The sequence below is a fragment of the Centrocercus urophasianus genome, unplaced genomic scaffold, assembly GCF_019232065.1.
Source record: "Centrocercus urophasianus isolate 14NV4802_14NV808 unplaced genomic scaffold, USGS_Curo_1.0 seq_10, whole genome shotgun sequence".
Lineage (NCBI taxonomy): Eukaryota > Metazoa > Chordata > Aves > Galliformes > Phasianidae > Centrocercus > Centrocercus urophasianus.
Genome location: NW_024884142.1, coordinates 75,680,890 through 75,700,646, shown reverse-complemented (window position 1 = coordinate 75,700,646; position 19,757 = coordinate 75,680,890). Strand labels below are relative to the sequence as shown.

At 37.6% G+C, this 19,757-nt stretch overlaps 1 long non-coding RNA gene across 2 annotated transcripts in view; it reads right to left on the bottom strand.

Annotated features, from left to right (window-relative positions):
* Positions 1-19,757, bottom strand: part of LOC122159997 — a 335,999-nt gene that overhangs the window by 63,855 nt on the left and 252,387 nt on the right. The gene's annotated exons all lie outside the window — the stretch shown is intronic.

Below are 19,757 nucleotides of genomic sequence, written 5' to 3'. Positions count from 1 at the left end.
GCTATAGAGTTGGCATGATTGGAAAGTTTCCCACATCCATCATATATTTAATTGTGAGAAATGAATATCTATTTTACTCTTTAGTCAACGCCATCCTGTATCTTAAATAGCTCTATTTCTTTACTGTTTATCCTGCTTTATTCCTAGGTAGTAATCATCTGATTTCTCAGTTTCTGTTTTGCTAAGCTGAACAGCTTATGTTCTCTTCCTTTTCTTTCACAACTGGATATTCACTTATTTTCTTAATCATTTTAACACTCGTTCTCTACGTTTACTCCAATCTGAAATCATTTTTCTCACAAATTTGGAACTCACTGACAGCATTCCAAACACCTTCCCACAACATTGCTATTAATTCCCATACATCCGTCTGATATATCCAAGGAGAACTCATTTTTAATGATGGCATCATACCAGTGGCTCAGCCACTGACAAATTTTGGGACTAATAGATATTTAGATTAATATTTATCTAAATATATTTAGATATATAGATAATCATTTTCTTTCTCTTTTAGTTCTGGATAGTGAGATCTCAGGGAATATGATAAATTCTTGTAATTTAACCTATATTGCATAATGGTAAAGAGTCGCTTATTTTGCCCCTTTCCTATTACTTTGAATCATCTGAAATCTAATTCTTCATGGATATTATTTTGAAGCTGATTAATATGGCTGTTACCTTTTGTGTTTATGTCATCAGCTCTTTTTCTGTTCCAGGACCAGAATCATTCACAAAAGCAATTTATTAAATCACTCTTAAGATTAATTTTTGAGGAAAAACACCAGTTTTACTGCGCAATGATTCTTGTTCTAACACTACCCCTCCTGTTCATTGATTCATTCTGACCATTGAGCCACATTCTTAACAATTTTGTGGGTTTTTTTTTTTACAGATCTACACAATACTGATCCACCTACATAAAACTAGTAATGAACACAGCATCGTATCTGAAATAACTTACTGAAGTCTGGCTAGAGAAGAGCAGATGTGCTTTCTTTGTATAGAAAAAAAGGCCACAAAATAAATCAGATTAACCTAGCATTATGCACATTCAATAAACCCTTGTAGCATTCTGTACATCAGTCTCTTCAATGATTTTTTTGAATACTTAACAAACTTCCAAGGTCTTACCAAGGATTTCTTGCTTTTCAGTTCATTTCTTCTTTTATGTAAAAGCACTGAAATATCTTATTTCCAGCTTTATGCTGTTGCTACTTTGAAATGCACATTTAAAATCCTTCCTGAATGAATGAAGATTTAATTTGGCAATTCTCTCAGGGTTCTGAGCTGAAGAAGAGCTACCCCTATCATTTGAGAACATTCAACACTTTGCGTTCAGCTTCCTCTCAAGTTCAGTTTGGAATTCCAAACTCTCGTTCCAACTACCTACCATCACCTTTTCTTCATGTATATAATTGGTCTTGTTTAAGACTATCAGCTGTCCTGTTCCTTCTGGCATTTCGTATACACACTGGGAGATTTCCTATCTTTCAGCCACCCCTTTTTACTTTTGGCTAATTTTATCCATTTACACTCTGATGGCAATTTTTAGGGATGTATTTTTCTTCAGATTGCAAGGGCTACTTGAGTCAACAATATTTTTAAACAAAACTTCTCCATGCCTTCTGGGATCTCAATAACAAACAAAGCCAAGGACCTCTGGACCTAGCAAGAACTAGCCATGCAGAGGCTTTCTGAAGAAAGGCTGTAGAACAGAGAAGATGAATGTATGTACACGTGTGCAGGAGTAAAAGATACCCTAGTTTCCTGTATCTGCTCAAGGTAACTAGAGCAAAACAGTGGAAGTTTTTCAGAGTTTTAAGCACTCTCCATGGATCACAAAAGCCTCCAATTTCATCAACACATTTCTTTCCATTGACAGTGTTGGACTGGTTTAGGAAATAGCTTTTGTTGTCAAGAACTAAAACCCTATCTTATAAAATCCTTTATTTTTATCTCTAAGTACACAGGACATTATACAAAGAAAATAATCACAAGGACCTATCTGTCTTTGAAAGTTCCTTATCTGCATTGACTTTCAGTGGATGGAGTAATTTACTAGGTTCTCCAGCATTAGCAAGACATTACTGCATTTTCATCAGAATTGCATATACACAAAGTCATTTGAGAATGATTTCTGGATAGGGATAAAAAATGACTTGTGCAGTACCACTGAACACATGTAAATGAAACTAATTATAAAGTACATCAATCCTCATGGACCAAGTAACATCTTGTGTGGCTCCATTGGCCCTCTTTGCTCATTTGTCGAAAATCTGTTAATGAAAGTATATTTTAATTTGTAAATCGTTATCTGCACAGCTCATCTAGCACAGAATGAAGGGAGGTAGCAAACCAGCTCTGTGACATCCGGGACACTATAACTCTGAGTATATCTGCTTACTATATTTTGCATTATTTTAGAAGAAGGAAATGCACCTGCAAGGCATTCAGACACTCCACTATCCATGTCTCTTACTGCAGATGGCAAGCACAGAATCCTATCATGTCCTTGTTCAATGCCCAGTTTCTAATACTTCACAAAAACTTCCCTACCCGTGCAATTCATTAACGGTATTTTTTTCTCACAGTCCTTTCAAAAGCCTTAATTTACAGTCTGTTTTGAGGAGGGGAAAGAAACCTAGTTCAAGATAATGAATGAAGAGTTTATCTGCTAGTGAATGTTTTAAACCACTGGTCCCCATTAGGTGGCACTGCCACTTCTACCACTATCAATAAATCTACATAGCACATGAAACTATGCAAGAAGAGAGACAGAGCTCACAAATATTTGCATGTAATTCTGGTTGTGCTAGTCTGTAGGACAGAGACCAGGATGTGAATCTCAGCATCTACATCTGTGACATCCACATCATCTTTCCTATAAAGTTTGGGCCTCAATCTTCCAAGACAACTCATGTTTTCTCTATTTAAAGACTTGGGATGCTCAAAGGTTTTAGAAATGTCTGGGAACTTGTATTTGTTTTCTTCTCTATGAAACCTAGGTAAGACACTATAATACATTTTCAAAGTGTTGGGTTTTCAGAAGGCAAATTCAGAACATTATGGAAAATGGGTTCTCCTTATTACTTCTCATGCCATACATCTAAAATTTCAGGCATAAAAGGCAACCAAAACCTAATGTCCCTTTTGAGATATTCCATCATGCAACTAGCAACTAGTGATTATCTCAGATAAGCAACCATTCTGCCTTCTTCATAAAAGAGCATCTGTGCTCAATTATGCCAAGATGAGATATAATTTTCCTTCTAATCAGTCACTGGACTAGGATTTCAGCAGGTATGAGAGCCATGAAAGCAACTTGCATGAATACGGTCCAAGTTACAGAATAGTGCAGTCAATAATTTTTATACTTGCTTAAGAACTCCTTTAAGGAGCTGATCTGCCACTCAGCAGAGCATTTAAATTACTAAAAATACATGCCCATGTACTTTGTTGAGTCAAGGCCATACTTCAACAAAAGGCCTTCCATAAGCACCACCACAGAAGAAAAAACATCAGTAGCCACATACACTCCTCACACCTTGCAGATACTGAGTTTTTTATCAACTGCACAGAAGCACACATAGAAAATACACACGGAAATACATATAAAGAGTCTATATGTATACATATACATTAGTTTATATTTATCTTTTTCTAAGATAATCACAGGAAGCACCACAGAAATAGATACCTGATCCCACCCAAGTGAGAAGAAGCATGTGTACTTTCCACATGGCACATGGTGGGCATGGCAGCCAAGATTTACTTTGTTAGCCATTTAATGATTCTGTGTCTCAGGAAATAAAAGCTACTTTGGGTTCAGAGAACAAATTAATCCTGCTTTCTACAAACTACCTCACTGCTCTCTCTCTCCTTTCCTACCCATGAATTTCAGTAACTGTAAAACTATTTTTGCTTTCTGCTCTTGTTTTATTGTTAATGTGATTCTTCTTTAATGTCTACCAGGCTTTGCCTCTGTATTATTCCAAGAGCTAATGGGAATACGTTGTTTGGGCAAATCCACTGAACAGGACCCTGTGTAAGCAATTGTAGCAATTAATTGAACAATAGGATTAATCTCATTGTCAGACTATGCCACTATCTAATGACACACACCTGATGTCAGTGACAGTTGATGAGTTGTCAGCAATAAAGATATTTGGACTAGATAACATTACATATATCCAAGTGATGATCTTATTTGCTCACATTGCCCAAGGCAATATAATTCATAAAAATTCAGCTACCTTCATGCTTGCTGATATCGTTTGAGCTGATGCAGACTGTCACTATTCAGCATAAGTGGAATAGAAAGATTTCTTCAAGGATTCATTGTATTCTCATTAAGTCAGGCTATGCCATTGCCTACTCGCTCTACTGGAGAAAGGACTAGCGTGACAGTGAATCTTTCAAAGGCAACTGGCAGTTTGGGATCAACTGTTCCCAACTTGGCCCACAGAGGTTCTGCTGTGATTTTACACAAGAACAACAAAGCGTTAATGAATCTGTAGCACTGCCACAGCATTATCAAGGGGAGACGTCCTCATGCAGGGGCTGGGACAAAATGAACAGCTTTTGTGAAGGATAAATGCAAACAAAGGAACAGAAAATACTGGCAGAGAAAAGCACCTAGTGACACAATACTGAGAAGTGAAACATGGAATAAGGTGCTTCTTCCACCCACATGCTAGATAGAAGTAAGAAGCACTACCAAAGAAAAAGAAAAGTAAATACTCATAACAAATTGCTCTGACATTCTGATACCTTGGCTGAAAGCTAAAATAGCTTGTAGACAGTAAGTCACAGCTCCAAGGAAGGGAATTTCTTGCACTTGTCCTAGCTGTGTGCTAGCTGTCGTAGTAAAGCATGAGTTAAACCCAGAATTGAAATGTCTTGGCTTTCTTGCAGCTTCTGGCCACTCACAAAAGTTGCCTTCTTCTTAGCTTTCCTATTCAGCTGTGACCTCTGATTTCCTGTGTATCTAAGAAAATGCTATTTGGGAAAACATTTGAGGAAATGGACAGTGCAAGAGCTGTCCATTAGAATTCCACTGAATTCCACTGAATATTGGTTTGACCATGGATAGAAAGTTATGTTTCTCATTCTCAAGCTACATGCTGTAAGGTGGGCATGTCCAACCTGTGGCCTGGCATGGCTTGCAATGCAGCTGCCCACTTCCCCATGCCACCCATGCCATCACCGTGGTGGCTCTTCACCACAGAGTGGCCCCTGGCACGCACCCATTGCTCCGCAACAGCCAAACTGCCAATGCATTATCAACACCATGTCAACTGAAACTTTTAAGTTCTCTCTTGCCAGAGGAAAAAAAATCCTTCCCTTCACAATCACGCCTTATTCACGTTATCACTTTTTGGCAGTACACACGTTTGTGAACAATTATCAAGGATAAAGTACAGGAAGAGTAAAATTTCATCAAAAATCTCTGATGAATGTTGAGATCTCACTGCCATCAAACAAGGCTGATGTGTTAGTTTCACAAAACCAAGCTAAAATATCTCACTAATTTTGTTTTTGTTTCTCTCTTACTTTTAAGGTTTTTACGACAAATAATAAAATTAAAATGTTTTGTTACTTATATAGTAATGATATTGCATACTTTACAAGGAATGCTCTGAAAGTAATGTCTTCTATTTTCCTATGTTGACCCACAATATCAGAGGTGGATGTTGGTGGTACGGCAGCAGAGGCTGAATGTTCCCACCAACACTCCATTACATTCTGTTGCTATGTGATAGATGGCAGCAGAGCAGCAGGTTGACATGAAAGCAAAAAAATGTGGAACGGATTCTTCCATGTGGAAAAAAATGGCACCCACTGACATTCATTGACACTTGCTGAACGCTTACAGAGGCCAAACAGTAGGTGATGTGTTTCAGCAGTGGCAACAGCAGGTCACTTCCACTGGTGCAGATGTTTACATGTTCAGCATACAGACTCTTGTTCATCGCTGGCAAAAATCCAGAGAGCTAACAGTGGTGACTACGTTGAAAAAATAGTGTTTTGTAGCTGAGAACTTGCCCTATCACCTAATTATATTGTGCTCTTCGTATCTGCTGCCATTTCCATAGAAATAAAAATGAGGCATTACTTCAAGAGCAACTTAATATATTTGCAGCCCAAGATGATTTCTTTTCACTCAGTGCAGCCTAGGCAAGCCAAAAGTTTGGACACCCATGCTGTCATGCATACCTGGAGTGCGCATGGAACACTAACTTTGTAAGAAATCGGAGAAATTATGTTGGTTGTTCTCACCCCATTTTATTTTTCCAATTTATTTTATCAAGTGCATTTTTACAGCCATGACTATCCTGTCCTTCACATCATTGTTGCCTGCAGCCAGGACCCTTTAGTTCTGACAAATATCCTATTTCATGCAACAAACACCTAAAGCTTATTACACATCACTGGCTGCATAAAATTACAAGCTGTCAGTATGTGTTAGATGAATCCATCTGGAGAAGAGAAAATAACCACAAATGAAACTGGATTTAACATTCCATCTCAACTCTGTTTTAAGGTTAAAAGAAAGAAGAAAGAAAAAGTTCACTAACTTTCTCTTCTTGCAAATTAGGGAAGGGGACAAAGGGCTATAAGATAATGCAGACAGCTTCGCAGCTGTTTGAGAATGATATTCCACAGAGGCTATTTGATTTGAGTTAGATCTTGCTTGCTCAAAGAGTGGTCCCTCCTCTATTATTTATCAGCATGTTTTGACCCTTGTCTTTTAGCATAAAAAAGAAGCAGAAACACTGAATGATAACAACAAACTTGGTCTATTTGGATACAAAGAGTAACAACATTCCTAAGGAGAAAATCCTTCTCAGAAAGTTTACAGGGAAAAAAAAAATATATATATATATATTTTCATATATATATGAAGGACAAATTGAGAAAAATACAGATACTTAAAAAGAACTTTAGACCTTCTCTCACTGAGCTCAGTAGTTCTGACTTTAATGACTAATGAATGCTAATACCCCTTAATATTCCCTTGGAAGCATAAGTCAACAATAAAATTGTCTTAAATTATGTTTACACTCGTTTTGAAAGCCGTTTACTTGAGGAAAGAAACATGGAGGTTCTCTACAGCGATTAATAATTCATCTATGTCTGAATGTTTACTACTGGGAAGAGGAATGGAACATTTCCATTAGAATTTCTGAGAATCTGAGTTAAACCATCAAGCCTGTGACGTTCACTCTGCAGTCATAATCACAAGACTACCTAAGTGCTGATGCCTGAGCAAAAGGATTCAACTTTGTTGCATTTGGATGTAGAAACGTGCTACTCATTTTTCCTTCAAATGGAGATGAAGGAATTGCTTTTTGACTCAGAGATTCTTGGAGCAGGAGCAGATCTGAAGTGTAAAAATGTAGTTCTAATCTTGTAAGCAGAGATCACTTTTCTATACTGCAATCCTTTTATTCTCATTCACACTTTGCCTGCTCCATCTCTCTTGTCTACTCCACTAATATCCTCTTACACAACATATAAGGACACAGTCATACTAGGATCCCAGAAAATATCATCCTCAATATCTATGCAATACAAATAGCTCAAAGTAAAGATAATTTGAAAATAAAATAAAAAAGGAGGTACACAATTCACCTGTGCTGAATATGTGAAGCTGGTATATGTACAAGTCATGCCAAAGTCATCTGAAGACAAGAGCCTTGGGTCAGTGCTGATGTGGGTAACAAACAGGAGAATAAACATGAAACTGAGAGGAGAAAGGCATCGACAGCCCCTCTGGCAGGAGAGTAAAATAATTACTACTGAGAAAGCTCTTTGAAAGTATGAATATCTTAACTACTTTGCATACAGAAAAGGAACAAAAAAAAAAAAAAAAAGGAGAAACTTTCCAACAATTGCTGCAGAAGTGTTCTTTTTTTTTCTTCTTCAATTAAACATTACTGTATCCAACTGAGAGACAATATGGGGTGACAGGAAGGGGATTATCCATTATCCAGGCAAATGTATGAAAACAGGAGGGGGAAGAGTAGGAGGAATGCGTGGGTGCGATTGCAAGCAAGAGAGTTTGTGCACATAGCATTTTATGGCTCTGAGAGACACCCTAGTGCAGTGATTAGCCCCTAGACAAAAAGTTAAGAGGTTTAAAGTAAATCTCTGTCTCTGTCATTGACCTCCAGGTGCTCCAGGGTCCCACATGGCAAGAGCCTCTACCCAGAGCAGCTCTGACTCCAGCTAGGGGAAGCTGGAAAATCCTTTTCCCATGAAATTCAGAAAAGGAGAATGCATTCAAAAAAGCCTGTGTGTGTGTGTATCACAGGAAGACAATGGACAGAATAGGATAGGAAAAGAAAACAAGGTCTGTTAGTAACTACTTTTGTAGGGGATGCATCGCCTCCACTTGGAGTACAGTAACTAGTTCCTTACCCTGCAAGCGGAAAGGAGTGAATAACTGTCACAGAGAGCCATACAGAAATGCTTATTTCCTGGAGACATGCCTTCAATTTCACATAAGAACTTGTAATAGTTTTGCAGAATTGGAGCCACAATATTTCATGTAGCGCTGCTACCAGAGCTGAAGAAAAGGCACAAATGGCAGACATGACTGCATCATATTCATAGAAACATAGAATGACCATAGACACAGCCCAGGAAAACACACTTTTTTAGTCCACACAACTAACCCTAGAAAGCCATTACATATTAGATAAATATAACTTGTGTATTTCTAATGAAGATATGCTACCTAATCTGACAAGGTCATGAAGACAGGCTGATGGAGCTGGGGCTTATTCAGCCTGGAGAAAAGGCTGCGGGGTACCTCATTGCAGCCTTTCAGTACCTAAAGGGAGCCTACAGAGAGGAGGGGAATCAACTCTTTGAAAGGGTCGATAACTGCAGGATGAGGGGAAATGGTTTTAAGTTGAGGAAGGGGAGATTTAGGTCGGATGTCAGGGGGAAGTTCTTTACAGAGAGTGTGAGGTGCTGGAACAGGCTGCCCAGAGAGGTTGTGGATGCCCCATCCCTGGAGGTGTTCAAGGCCAGATTGGATGGGGCCCTGAGCATTCTGGTCTAGTATTAAATGGGGAGGTTGGTGGGCCTGCATGTGGCAGGGGGGTTGGAGATTCGTGATCCTCAAGGTCCCTTCCAACCCTGGCCATTCTGTGATCCTGTGATTGTGTGAGAACACAAACATATCTCACCATGTGATTTAGGAGTAAGTCCCTTTCAGCAACCTGAAGCATCAGCAAAATACACTGTTAATACTGTTTCAATTTATTTGCAAAAGGAAATTTGGAATGGGAGCAGTCTGCCAAAAACGCAATGCAGTAAAGAACGGAGCTGGCCAAGGGCAGAATGTCGCTTGTTAGCACAGGGGCACATGGGGGCATAGTGAACTGTGCTCACTACACCATTTACGGTCAGTTTCTCTATACATACTTTTAACAACACTCCCAGGAAGTGTCTGTTTTTTCCTCCTGCAGTTGAAGACACCATGAGCTTTGTATCATAATATGAGCAAGTGGGACCTCCACCAGGTGTTTGTAGTACAAGAAATCTATTCTACTGAGTACTATACAAATGCAGTTTAAATGAAATACTAAGCTTTTAACTAGCTGACTCTTATGCTCCCTTCTAGATCTTAATAGCCAGAAAGGGCCCATAAACACTGGGGAAGGTAAACAAACGTGCAAGCAAATTGAAATTCATAGCCACACAAACATAAATTCAAAAACAGAGGTCAAAGTACAGCAGCTCTCTGCTATAATCTACAGATACTGTGTATGCCTCAATAAAAAGACTACATACTGATTACAATGGTGAGAGGATCTAAAAATCAAGCTCTTTTTCTTCATTTCAAGGCTGTGATTCTGAACTGCACAGAAATCACAGTGACAAGGAAAAAATGAAAAAAAAAGAGGTGCCAGAGAACTAGAGAGGAGTATTTCAAACACAGCAGAGTCTGGGAAGAAGATGTATGATTGATTTCCTGCATAAATAATTTTCTAGATTCCTTTTTTTTTTTTTCCACCTCATTAAAAAAGACAAATTTCTGCCTCTAGTCCAACACCAGCCTACTCAGAGGCTAAATTACATATAGGTTCTACATGTTATGCTGACTGACATAAGCATCTTTCACTGCTAAGGTGTTGTAGGACAGCAGGTGAGATTCCTAAAATTCACAGCCTTAGATTTATTCCATGTCACTGAAAAACTCCCAGGATGCTACTAGTGTCATGCTAGTCTAAATTTGGCATATATTATGTCATTATGAAAGCCCTGTTATTAACTCATTGAAAATGTCTTTTCTGACTTATCTGAGTTTTGGTTCAAGCAACAGTGAGTTTATAGTCTAGATAACTCCCTGTGCTCCATTAAGATATACACACATAAATGTCAACTCCAACAGTTTGCAATTGAAGTTGCTAAACAAGAATGTCCAAAAATGTATCTTAAAAGCAACTTCATAGTAAATTCATAATATCCAGAAGACAGAATAAAGTATCACACTTCCTTGCTGTAGAAAGTATAGTCTAATTCTGCAAATGGAAAAGTACTAGAGAGAATGTTGACCACAACAAAAGAATTGGAAAATGATAGTTGTTTTGCATCAATTATGTTTCAATTAAAGTCACCTCTCAGGTATGTTTAGGCAATCTTGGTCCTGATAATCTCTTAGTTTATAATCTCAGTATTCAGTATAGGCAACACATTAAGAATGACAGAGGTCATTAGAGAGAGACTGAGACTTGTTTTGGGTCAAGAAATTATAATTCATAAGGAAAGACTGAGAGAAAAGATTGTCTAGACAATAGTGAGGGGTGAGAAATACAAGAAGGGGCTCCAAAGAGAAAGCATATTAGATTTATTTAAGGCCAAAAGTATTGGGTTTAAAATATGCTAAGGGTGAATCAGCAAGATATTAAGAAAAGTCTTCTAACAGTAGAGCTCAAGAGCTCATGAGTCACTGAAGTGGGTATGAAATGTACTTTGGGAGACAATTTAAGAACAAGAAGGAAAATCTTGTCTAAGAAATGGCATAATTACTGTTAATGCCACTGGGGCAAGAACACAGATACTTGTCCCCTCAGTATTCCTTTCAGCTCCTTCTACTGCGATTTTAAATTCAAGCTTTTCTGTTTTATCAGTATGGTTTTTTTTGTTGTTGTTGTTAAAAAATCTGTTCATTACATACTTCCCTTTGAACATTTTTTTGACAAAGAAGAAAATGAAAAGCAGTTTGCCTGTTCAAAGATGAATTATTTGTATCATCATAAATCTACAGTTCCATTGGGTCAAATTTAGAAACAAATTTCTAGTTTAGGAAAAAAAAACCTGAATATTGTCTTCGCATTCCAACTCTTTTTTATTATGGGAATCAATCTTTTTAAATATCCCATTCTAAACAGCCACATAATGGATGAAGCAATAAGCTAGAATAATCATTCAAATAAGATGCCATACCCAAAACACAATGCCAGAAATTTCTCAAAATGGAAATTACCATTCTGAAAGCATTTCTTTTCAAATGAAGGCTTACACTGGTGGCTCTTTTTGAGGAACAAACTAATACTTACTATATATTTGCACACTTTTCCACTTTTCTACCACTTAAATTTCAGTGCAGAGAGATAATTTCAGGTTTATCTTCCATACGGACACGAGGATCTTTACATATCTGCTTCCTATGCTCAATTTTCTCCTGCTAACTGATACTTGGCCCAAACCTGAGTGTAGGTAATAGTTTTGAATAGATTTCTATAAACGGTTGCCCAGGATTTTTGTATATTTGTTAGTTTCGTCCCTTATGTACAATTTGCCTTCATTAGTCATGACCAGTTGAAATAGCAGTATGCAGACTACATATTCTCTTAACTTTTCTGTCATTCATGCAGTAAAATACTTGAGTTAGTATTTCTTACCGGGAGACTGGCATTTCAGGTTAAGTCCAAAAGAACAGCCAGTAATTGAGTATAAAAAATACTGTAGTAATACATTATGTAATCAAATAATATATGTGATTTAAATGGTCCTAAAAAGTACACTGTGAACCATCTATGGGCTACAGATTCACATTAAATTATGAAAAGTTACAAATTACAAACATTGGAAAGAAAAGGAACATTATTTCATGAATGATGTATTAACCCAGACAGTAGCAAAATTCATAAAGCATAGTTGGGCAAGTACCACTTCTCATTTTCACAGATTTCTTGGTATGCAGCACATTCGGAACCTGGACTGAAAATTCAGCCACAGAGCATTGAATGGATCAAGTGACATTATTGTTTCCACAAACAGAGAAGAAAAAGGAGGGGAAAGAACATGGAAAAACTCTTTAAAAAAAAATTTAAAAAAATCAAATAACAGGATTCCTTAACTGCAATTCAATAAAAGTAATTTCACAGCTAAGACAAAGTAATGACCACATTGCTGAGATTTGTGATACACAGCAGGATCTGGGCCCAAGGGCAGTGCATACTTATTACTGGCAGCGTCTATGCTTCTTCAATATACATAAAATATAATAAGCTGACACAGTCAGTAGACAAGTCTGCACATTTTGTTGTTACAATAAATCTAATTTCAAGAATGGCTCAGAGTCAGAAGTAAATAAAAAGGAAATAAATAAAACAAGAAAATCGGTAGTGCAGCTAACCTTTCAAGAAAAAGAGGGAAAAGCCAGCGTGGCTGTCAATGAAACCAGCTGAATTTTTGCAATATCATCATCTCTGAAGACAGTTCCACCTGGCAGAACTCAAGTGTTGAAAAACATCAACATCAGGAAATAAACAAGGAAGTGAGAGATTAAAATGTTTTTGATCAGCAGCAGCCACAAATAGCATAATTGAAATATTATAGTCTTCTACGAAGCTCATCAGAATATGGGCTAGCAACTCCTGCGAATAATATCTTAAGAACAGACTCCTCAGCTTTCTGTATGATAGGTGCAAGGTACTGTTAATAACACTGATACTACAGAGCTTCCTAAAATTAGTTCCTTTAGCCATCCCCACATAATCAGAATTTAAGACCAAGCTATTTCTGATAAAGATTAACAGATACTGGATCACGTGTTTCCATGAATTGGAATCAAAAAGCATGTTGCTTTTCATGAGCCCTTTTTCAGCTTGGAAACAAAGGCATGGGTTAAGAAATTTGTTTTTCCAAAGCACCTGAAAGCATTTCACAGTGTCCATATATGTTTAATCTGAGCGAGAATATCATGGTTTTTTTTTTTTTTGTTTTTTTTTTTTTTTTTCTCTCCAAGATCTTGATGCTTTGAGAGGAAGGGCTAATCGCCTGTCCATCCTGAAAAACTGATGGCTCATCAGCCTTTCCCTGAGATTACTGGGCAAAGGAACAGTATGGAATGATCATTTATGAAAAGAATTCTAATACTCACAAGAAAACAATTGGCTACTAAAGCTGAATAATAAGGATAAAAATGAGTAGGAACTACTTAGAGGTCTATAAAGCATCTGAACTGATATCATGGAACAGAATCATAGCAAGCCTTGAGTTGGAAGAGGTCATAAATATTGTCTGGTTACAATCCCATTGCCATGGGCAGGGACATCTCCTCCTCACTTGTTCACCAGCATTTCAGGAATGGGACACCCACAACTGCTCTGGGCAACTTGTTCCTGTACCTCATCCCCCTCATAGTGAAAAATTTCTTCCAATATTTGTAAAGTAACATTTTGTTTAATAAACTAAGCTAATAGTGGTAATACTGATGGGCAGCTTACTAAGTAGAATTTTGGAAGTTCCAAAAATGTAGCATGATTCTATAGAGGCATCCTTTCCTGCTTTACCTTTTTTTTTTTTTTCTTCCCCTTCTTACACAATTTAACACTATTTAACTTATGGTTTGAATCAATAACTCAGTACTTTTTTTTTCAGATGAAACAAATGTTAAAGACTAGAAAATAAAAAAAGATAACAGTGCAATTCAGAATAAATACCTGATAAAATGCAGTGGATAACACGTCAAGGAGCAATTTATTTTCCCCTGCGGCGATAGATGTATTGTTCCATAAAGAAATGACTGAAGATTTCACAGAAATCTCTGATTTCACACATCTCTGTGAAGATGTCACAGAGCACAGTTCATTAAGAGGAAATTTTAATATGGTGTCATATAAGCACATACACATAGCCAGTGTATTGTAGTTTCTGGCAAGATTTACTCATTTAGAAACCAGGAAATGAGCACATCTTTGTTTTCTCTAATCAGGAAGATAGCTTGAATTTCTTATTTCAGCTGTTCATTGGAGAGATTCCTTCTAAGCCAAAATACTAAATTGACCAAAATTACACTTGGTGTGAAATTATCATTTAACCATAAAGGACTGCAAGCAAAATTTAAATCAGAAACAAAGTACTGGAAAAAACAAACCAACAAAAAACAACCAACAAGCCAAAAAAGAAACAAACAAACAAAAAAATCAGCCAAACACACATGAACACAGGTGAATGAAAAAAAGTTCTTTCAAAAACATCTAGACTTCTGCTAAGTGAAGTGCCAAAAAGTGAATGACTGATTCAATGAAGAGTTTGCTATTGACCTTCGTGACAACAAAACTTGACTTCCCAGCTATTTAACTTAACTACATTTTAGGAAAGTACTCTACTGGGGAAAATATTCAGAGGCTACAAAAAGAGATTGATTTCTTTCAATTCATTCAATCTGACTTGGGAAAGACAAATGGCAAAGGTGTTGAATGGACAAATGTAAAAGGAGCACACAGACTAATGCAGACTTACAATTCCTCCCCACACCAGGATATGCTTTTTAGGTTTATTACTAGCCAAGATGAAGGATATAAGTTGAAATTCAGAAATTACCCACCTATCAGTCATTCCATTTCAGGACTTCAACAGAAAGTCACAGCAGGCAGAAGAAAATTACCTGAGGCCTTTTCAAAGCCTAGAGTCTAAGGCAGTCTTAATGCACGTTTAAAAGTGCTTTGAAAATCCCCCCAATGCAGTAAACATGAATAGGCAGAATGTTTATAGACAGTGACTGCTGGCTGAGGGTAAGGCAAGCAATTGTTCCTTGCCTTGTACCTTGCCCTCCAAAACCTGTCATCTCACAGTACTAGAAAGCTCTAAGCTCCATTATGCTTACATTGCTTTATATTACTACATCCTACTGCTGTTTGAGGCGGTTTGTTATAGTTAAACTGCTGCCAGGCACGTCTAAAGGAATAAATGATACATTTTGATAAAAGCCTGTTTGGCTGAATTGAATGGCTCAAGGAACTAGTAATGAATTTATTTTTTCTCTTACAGGTCAGTGTTGCAAATCCAGTCAAAGTTGATAGCTAGAAGTTACTGCCACCCAACAACAGAACCAAATCCATGTGGAAGTGACTGGCAGTTCTTAGCATCATAGAAACATAAAATCATTAAGACTGAAAAAGATCTCTAAGATTATCTAGTCCAGCTGTTCACTTACCACCAGTGCTGTCCACTAAACTGTGTTCCTTAGTACCACATCTATACGTTTTTTAAACACTGCTAGGGATGGTGACTCCACCACATCCCTGGGCAGGACATTCCCATACCTGACCACTCTTTTAAAGAAGAAATTTTTCCTAATATCCAACCTGAACCTCCCCTGACACAACTTGAATCCATTCCTTCTCATCCTATTGATGGTTACACAAGAGAAGAGGTTGACTCCCACCTCGATACAACCTCCTTTCAGGGAATTACAGAGAATGACAAGGTCTCCCCTGAGCCTCCTCTTCTCCAGACTAAACAATTGCAGTTCCCCCCAGCCAGCCCACATAAGACTTGTGCTCCAGACCTTTCACAGCTTTGTTGACCTTCTCTGGACATACTCCAAGGACTCAGAGTCATTCTTGTAATGAACTGAACACAGTTCTCAAGAAGCAGCCTCACCAGAGCTGAGTGACAATGTCCTCCCTGCTCCTGTGGGCTGCACTATTTCTAATATGAATTCTTAGTATTCTTTAGTCCAGCTTCTAAAGACTTGACTGTGAAATTACTATGACTCCTAACACAAATTGCCTCCAATGAAGGTTGAGTAGCACCAGCACCCAAAGATTCAGCGGACAAATGGGGTGGAATGCTCCCTCTGATTTTTATGTGCCAGGGAGAATTGAGGCACATTTTTCTTATAAAAGACTTTTTTTTTTTTTTTTTCCTTCATAAAGAAGGTAGCTTTACTAAGACTGGAACTTTTTTTGAAGGAAAATAAAAAATTCAACATAAAAATTGATCTTTTTATGGGAAGTGTCAAGCTGAATTATTTTTCTTCTTCTTAAGCTGTTTTTCTGCTTTAGGTTTTTAGTTTAAAAAAAGGAAAAGAAATAACACTTTTCAATGAGTGTTGAAGATGACAGCTAGGGTGGGATTTGTTATACCATACTTAGACATCCATAATGTAGGTGTTAACCTCAGAGCTAGTCACCCCAGGATTCCTTTATAATCAATGGAGAGAAATAAGTCCATTTAAGGTGTGATTCATCTGATTTATTTAAAGTATCTACTTTAAGATGAATAATGATCTTAAAATCACTTTCTCCACTCCAATGACTACAATGTGAACCTAAAGAAACTACCCCAGCTAAAGATCTACTGGAGACACTTACTAAATGATCAAGAGAATAATCTTCCAGTTTTCTAATTCTTTATTACATATCATTGCTTTTCAGCTTTTTAGTATTAGGAATCTGATATTTTCAGTTGAAATAAAGTCATACCTATATTTCGTTTCAGAATTTCATTTTGAAGAATAAACCTCATTTTCAACCCAGTTCAAAACTGTCCATGGAAAGGCCTATTCCCAAAAAGAAAAAAACAATCTCTTTGGCCAGCACTCTTAATTTCTGCAGTGAAAACCTCAGTGTATAAGATGAGCTGCTCTAGCTATTATGAAAACACTGTTCAATATTTTATCTTTAAAAACAAATATCTAGGGATGATTTTAAAATAGAATATGACTATTATAATATTTCTCTAGAAAAAAAGGAATCTTCCATATTCCAGCAATTTGCAGACCAAAGAGTTAATGTGTCGTAGGTGCAGGCTTTTGCTTCCATTACATGCAACCAGTGACCTTTTGCAGCCAACTTGCCAGTAACCAGACGCATCTGATGAGAAAGGGTTTTGTGATCTAAAAAATATGGTAAGAAACCACCCACTTCTACTCATCGTGAGTCAATATCATCTTCTAGTTTAATTTCGTCATTGTGTGTACTGTGACAGTAGTAAATATAATGATGCTCCCTCCCTGTGCATCTTCATGATGCATCCCAAGGACAATGATCCACTGTCCATTCAACAAGAACCACATTGATATGAAGCTGAAGACAGAAAGTAACATCTCGATAAGTAAGAAAAATGAAAAGTTATTTTTTTCTGTGAATCCTGTGTCTAACAGTTCATAAAGTTACTTTCATTTCCAGCTACTGATATCAACAGAAAACTTTGAGGCAGTTCAATGAGATGGAGAATTCAGGCATTTTGCTCCATGCTAAAAGCTGCAGTGATTAAAAGGGAGGGAAGGAGACAGTTGAACAGCAGACAGAAGAGATGGGAACTGACTGGGGGAAGCATGCAGTAGAAGGAGACAGCACAAAGAAATGGCTCCTTTAATGAAGAGCTGAAGAGAAGGATTGGTGAATATCTGAAAAGAAAGCACAATAGATGTAGCAAAAGAAAAGAAGCTGTAGAGACATTAGTGTTTTGAATAAAATTTATAGCTCCAAAATAAGGATCAGTATTTCGTTATTGTTCTGATCACTGTTTCCTACATTTCCAAGCACACATCACACAGAGTAGAGAAGATCCATTTTCTTGCTATTCCCTCAATATTTAATGCATTCTCACTCAGCTCTACAGCTGTTTACAGCACTCCTTCCTCTCTCAGCATATCCTTCCACATATCCAAACCTTTTCATTGCAGATCTTCAGTTGCTTTGGACTCAGTCCAGGCTCAACCACCCATTTGGGAATATAGCTTAATTTGTTCAGCAGAGCCGGGTATATTGATAAGAACAAATTTACATTGATTGCCTCTGAGCTTAACACATAGACTTTCTCCACCCTTCTGCCTAACAGAGCTGTGAAAGAGATTTTTGACTTGCCAATAATCTCACAAACAAATTAGCTTGATTTTAATTCCATTACTCAGAGTAATCTCTCTTGGATTTCATAGCATTTACACAGGACATGGCTCATTCATTATAGATATGTGTACACTGTCTTGTTTTTTTTTAAATTCAAGGAATGTGTTAGGTGGTTTGCGGTGACATTTTTCTTAATAATGTAGGCAGTATAGGAATGTTTTTCTTCAACCACTGTTCTCTCAGTGATTGCACATTTTTTAGTTAGAGAGCAAGAAATTCTCTCAGGTGGTTTGCAAATGCAAGAGAAAGTATCTGCTGGAAAGGTTAGATATAAAATTGAGCTGTGCCTTCATTTAGAATGGAATCCCAGACTGATAATGGGGTTTCATGCATTACATTTCAGCAATAACCTGTTGCCTTCCTCTCCCATCCCTTACTCCTTAATTCTTCAGGCAAACATCCCTGACACTCTCCTACCCCTATGTTTTCAATCTCCAAGAAAATAGTTTGGCCAGACAGTGTTTTGACTCTGAGCCATACTGTCATTTTGAGTTCTCTCACTCTTCCCCTTGTCCTGCAGATTCACTAGTCTTCCAATACAAGGGGGAGTGATATTAATGTTTAAGTATAACAGCAGGATTTTTTGATGTTTTAGGTTATATGACTTTGCAATCACTTCCTTCTCTGAAAGCAGATGATACTGGTGCTGATTGCCTTTCCAATCTCTTTCGTCATTCACATACCAGAATTTTTTAGCTCTACGTTGTCCATCTAGACACTGATCTTCACACTGCACAGAAAGGATGAGGGATGCTATGTCCCCTAGGAAATCCCCTAGGATCCATGCATTAGAAGTGAAACAAAAGCAGATCAGCACTCTGAACAGGAAAGCTGCGATAGGTAACACGGCAGCAGGGTAATTCTGGAACACAAATAACTTTTCCTATGAATTTATAAACCACCTATAAAGTACAATTTGTGCCTTTTGGCCAGAAGAAAGTTAAAAAAAAAAAAAATAGCTCTAAGAGATTGGCATTAGCAGAGAGAGGTAAGCAATGATAGCATGATGATATGATAAATTTCAAGCAATTACCAACTTAAGTGTCAAGATAAATTTTTCCAGTAGTACATTTACTCAAATAAGCTATAAATAAGCTTTATCATTCCAGTACATAATCATGTAACTAATGAAAACACTTAAGATGCCTGTGCAGGGAAATGCATAGAGATGAGCATTGAGAATGTGCAGTTGATGTTGTGTACCTTGACTTCAGCAAGGCGTTTGACACCATCTCCCATAACATCCTTGTTATAAAACTAGGAAAGTGCAATAGATGAGTGGATGATGAGGTTTCCTAACATCCAGCCTGAATCTCCCCTGGTGCAGTTTGAAGCCATTCCCTCTAGTCCTATCACCAATTACACGAGAGAAGAGGCTGACCCCCAGGTCATTACAACCTCCCTTCAGGTAGTTATAGAGAGCAATAAGGCTTCCCTTGAGCCTCCTCTTCTCCAGACTGAACAATCCCAGCTCCTTCAGCTGCTCCTCATGAGGCCTGTGCAACAGACACCAGCTTTGTTGCCCTGTTCTGAACCCACTCCAGGGCCTCAATGTCTTTCTTGCAGTGAGGGGCCCAAAACCGAACACAG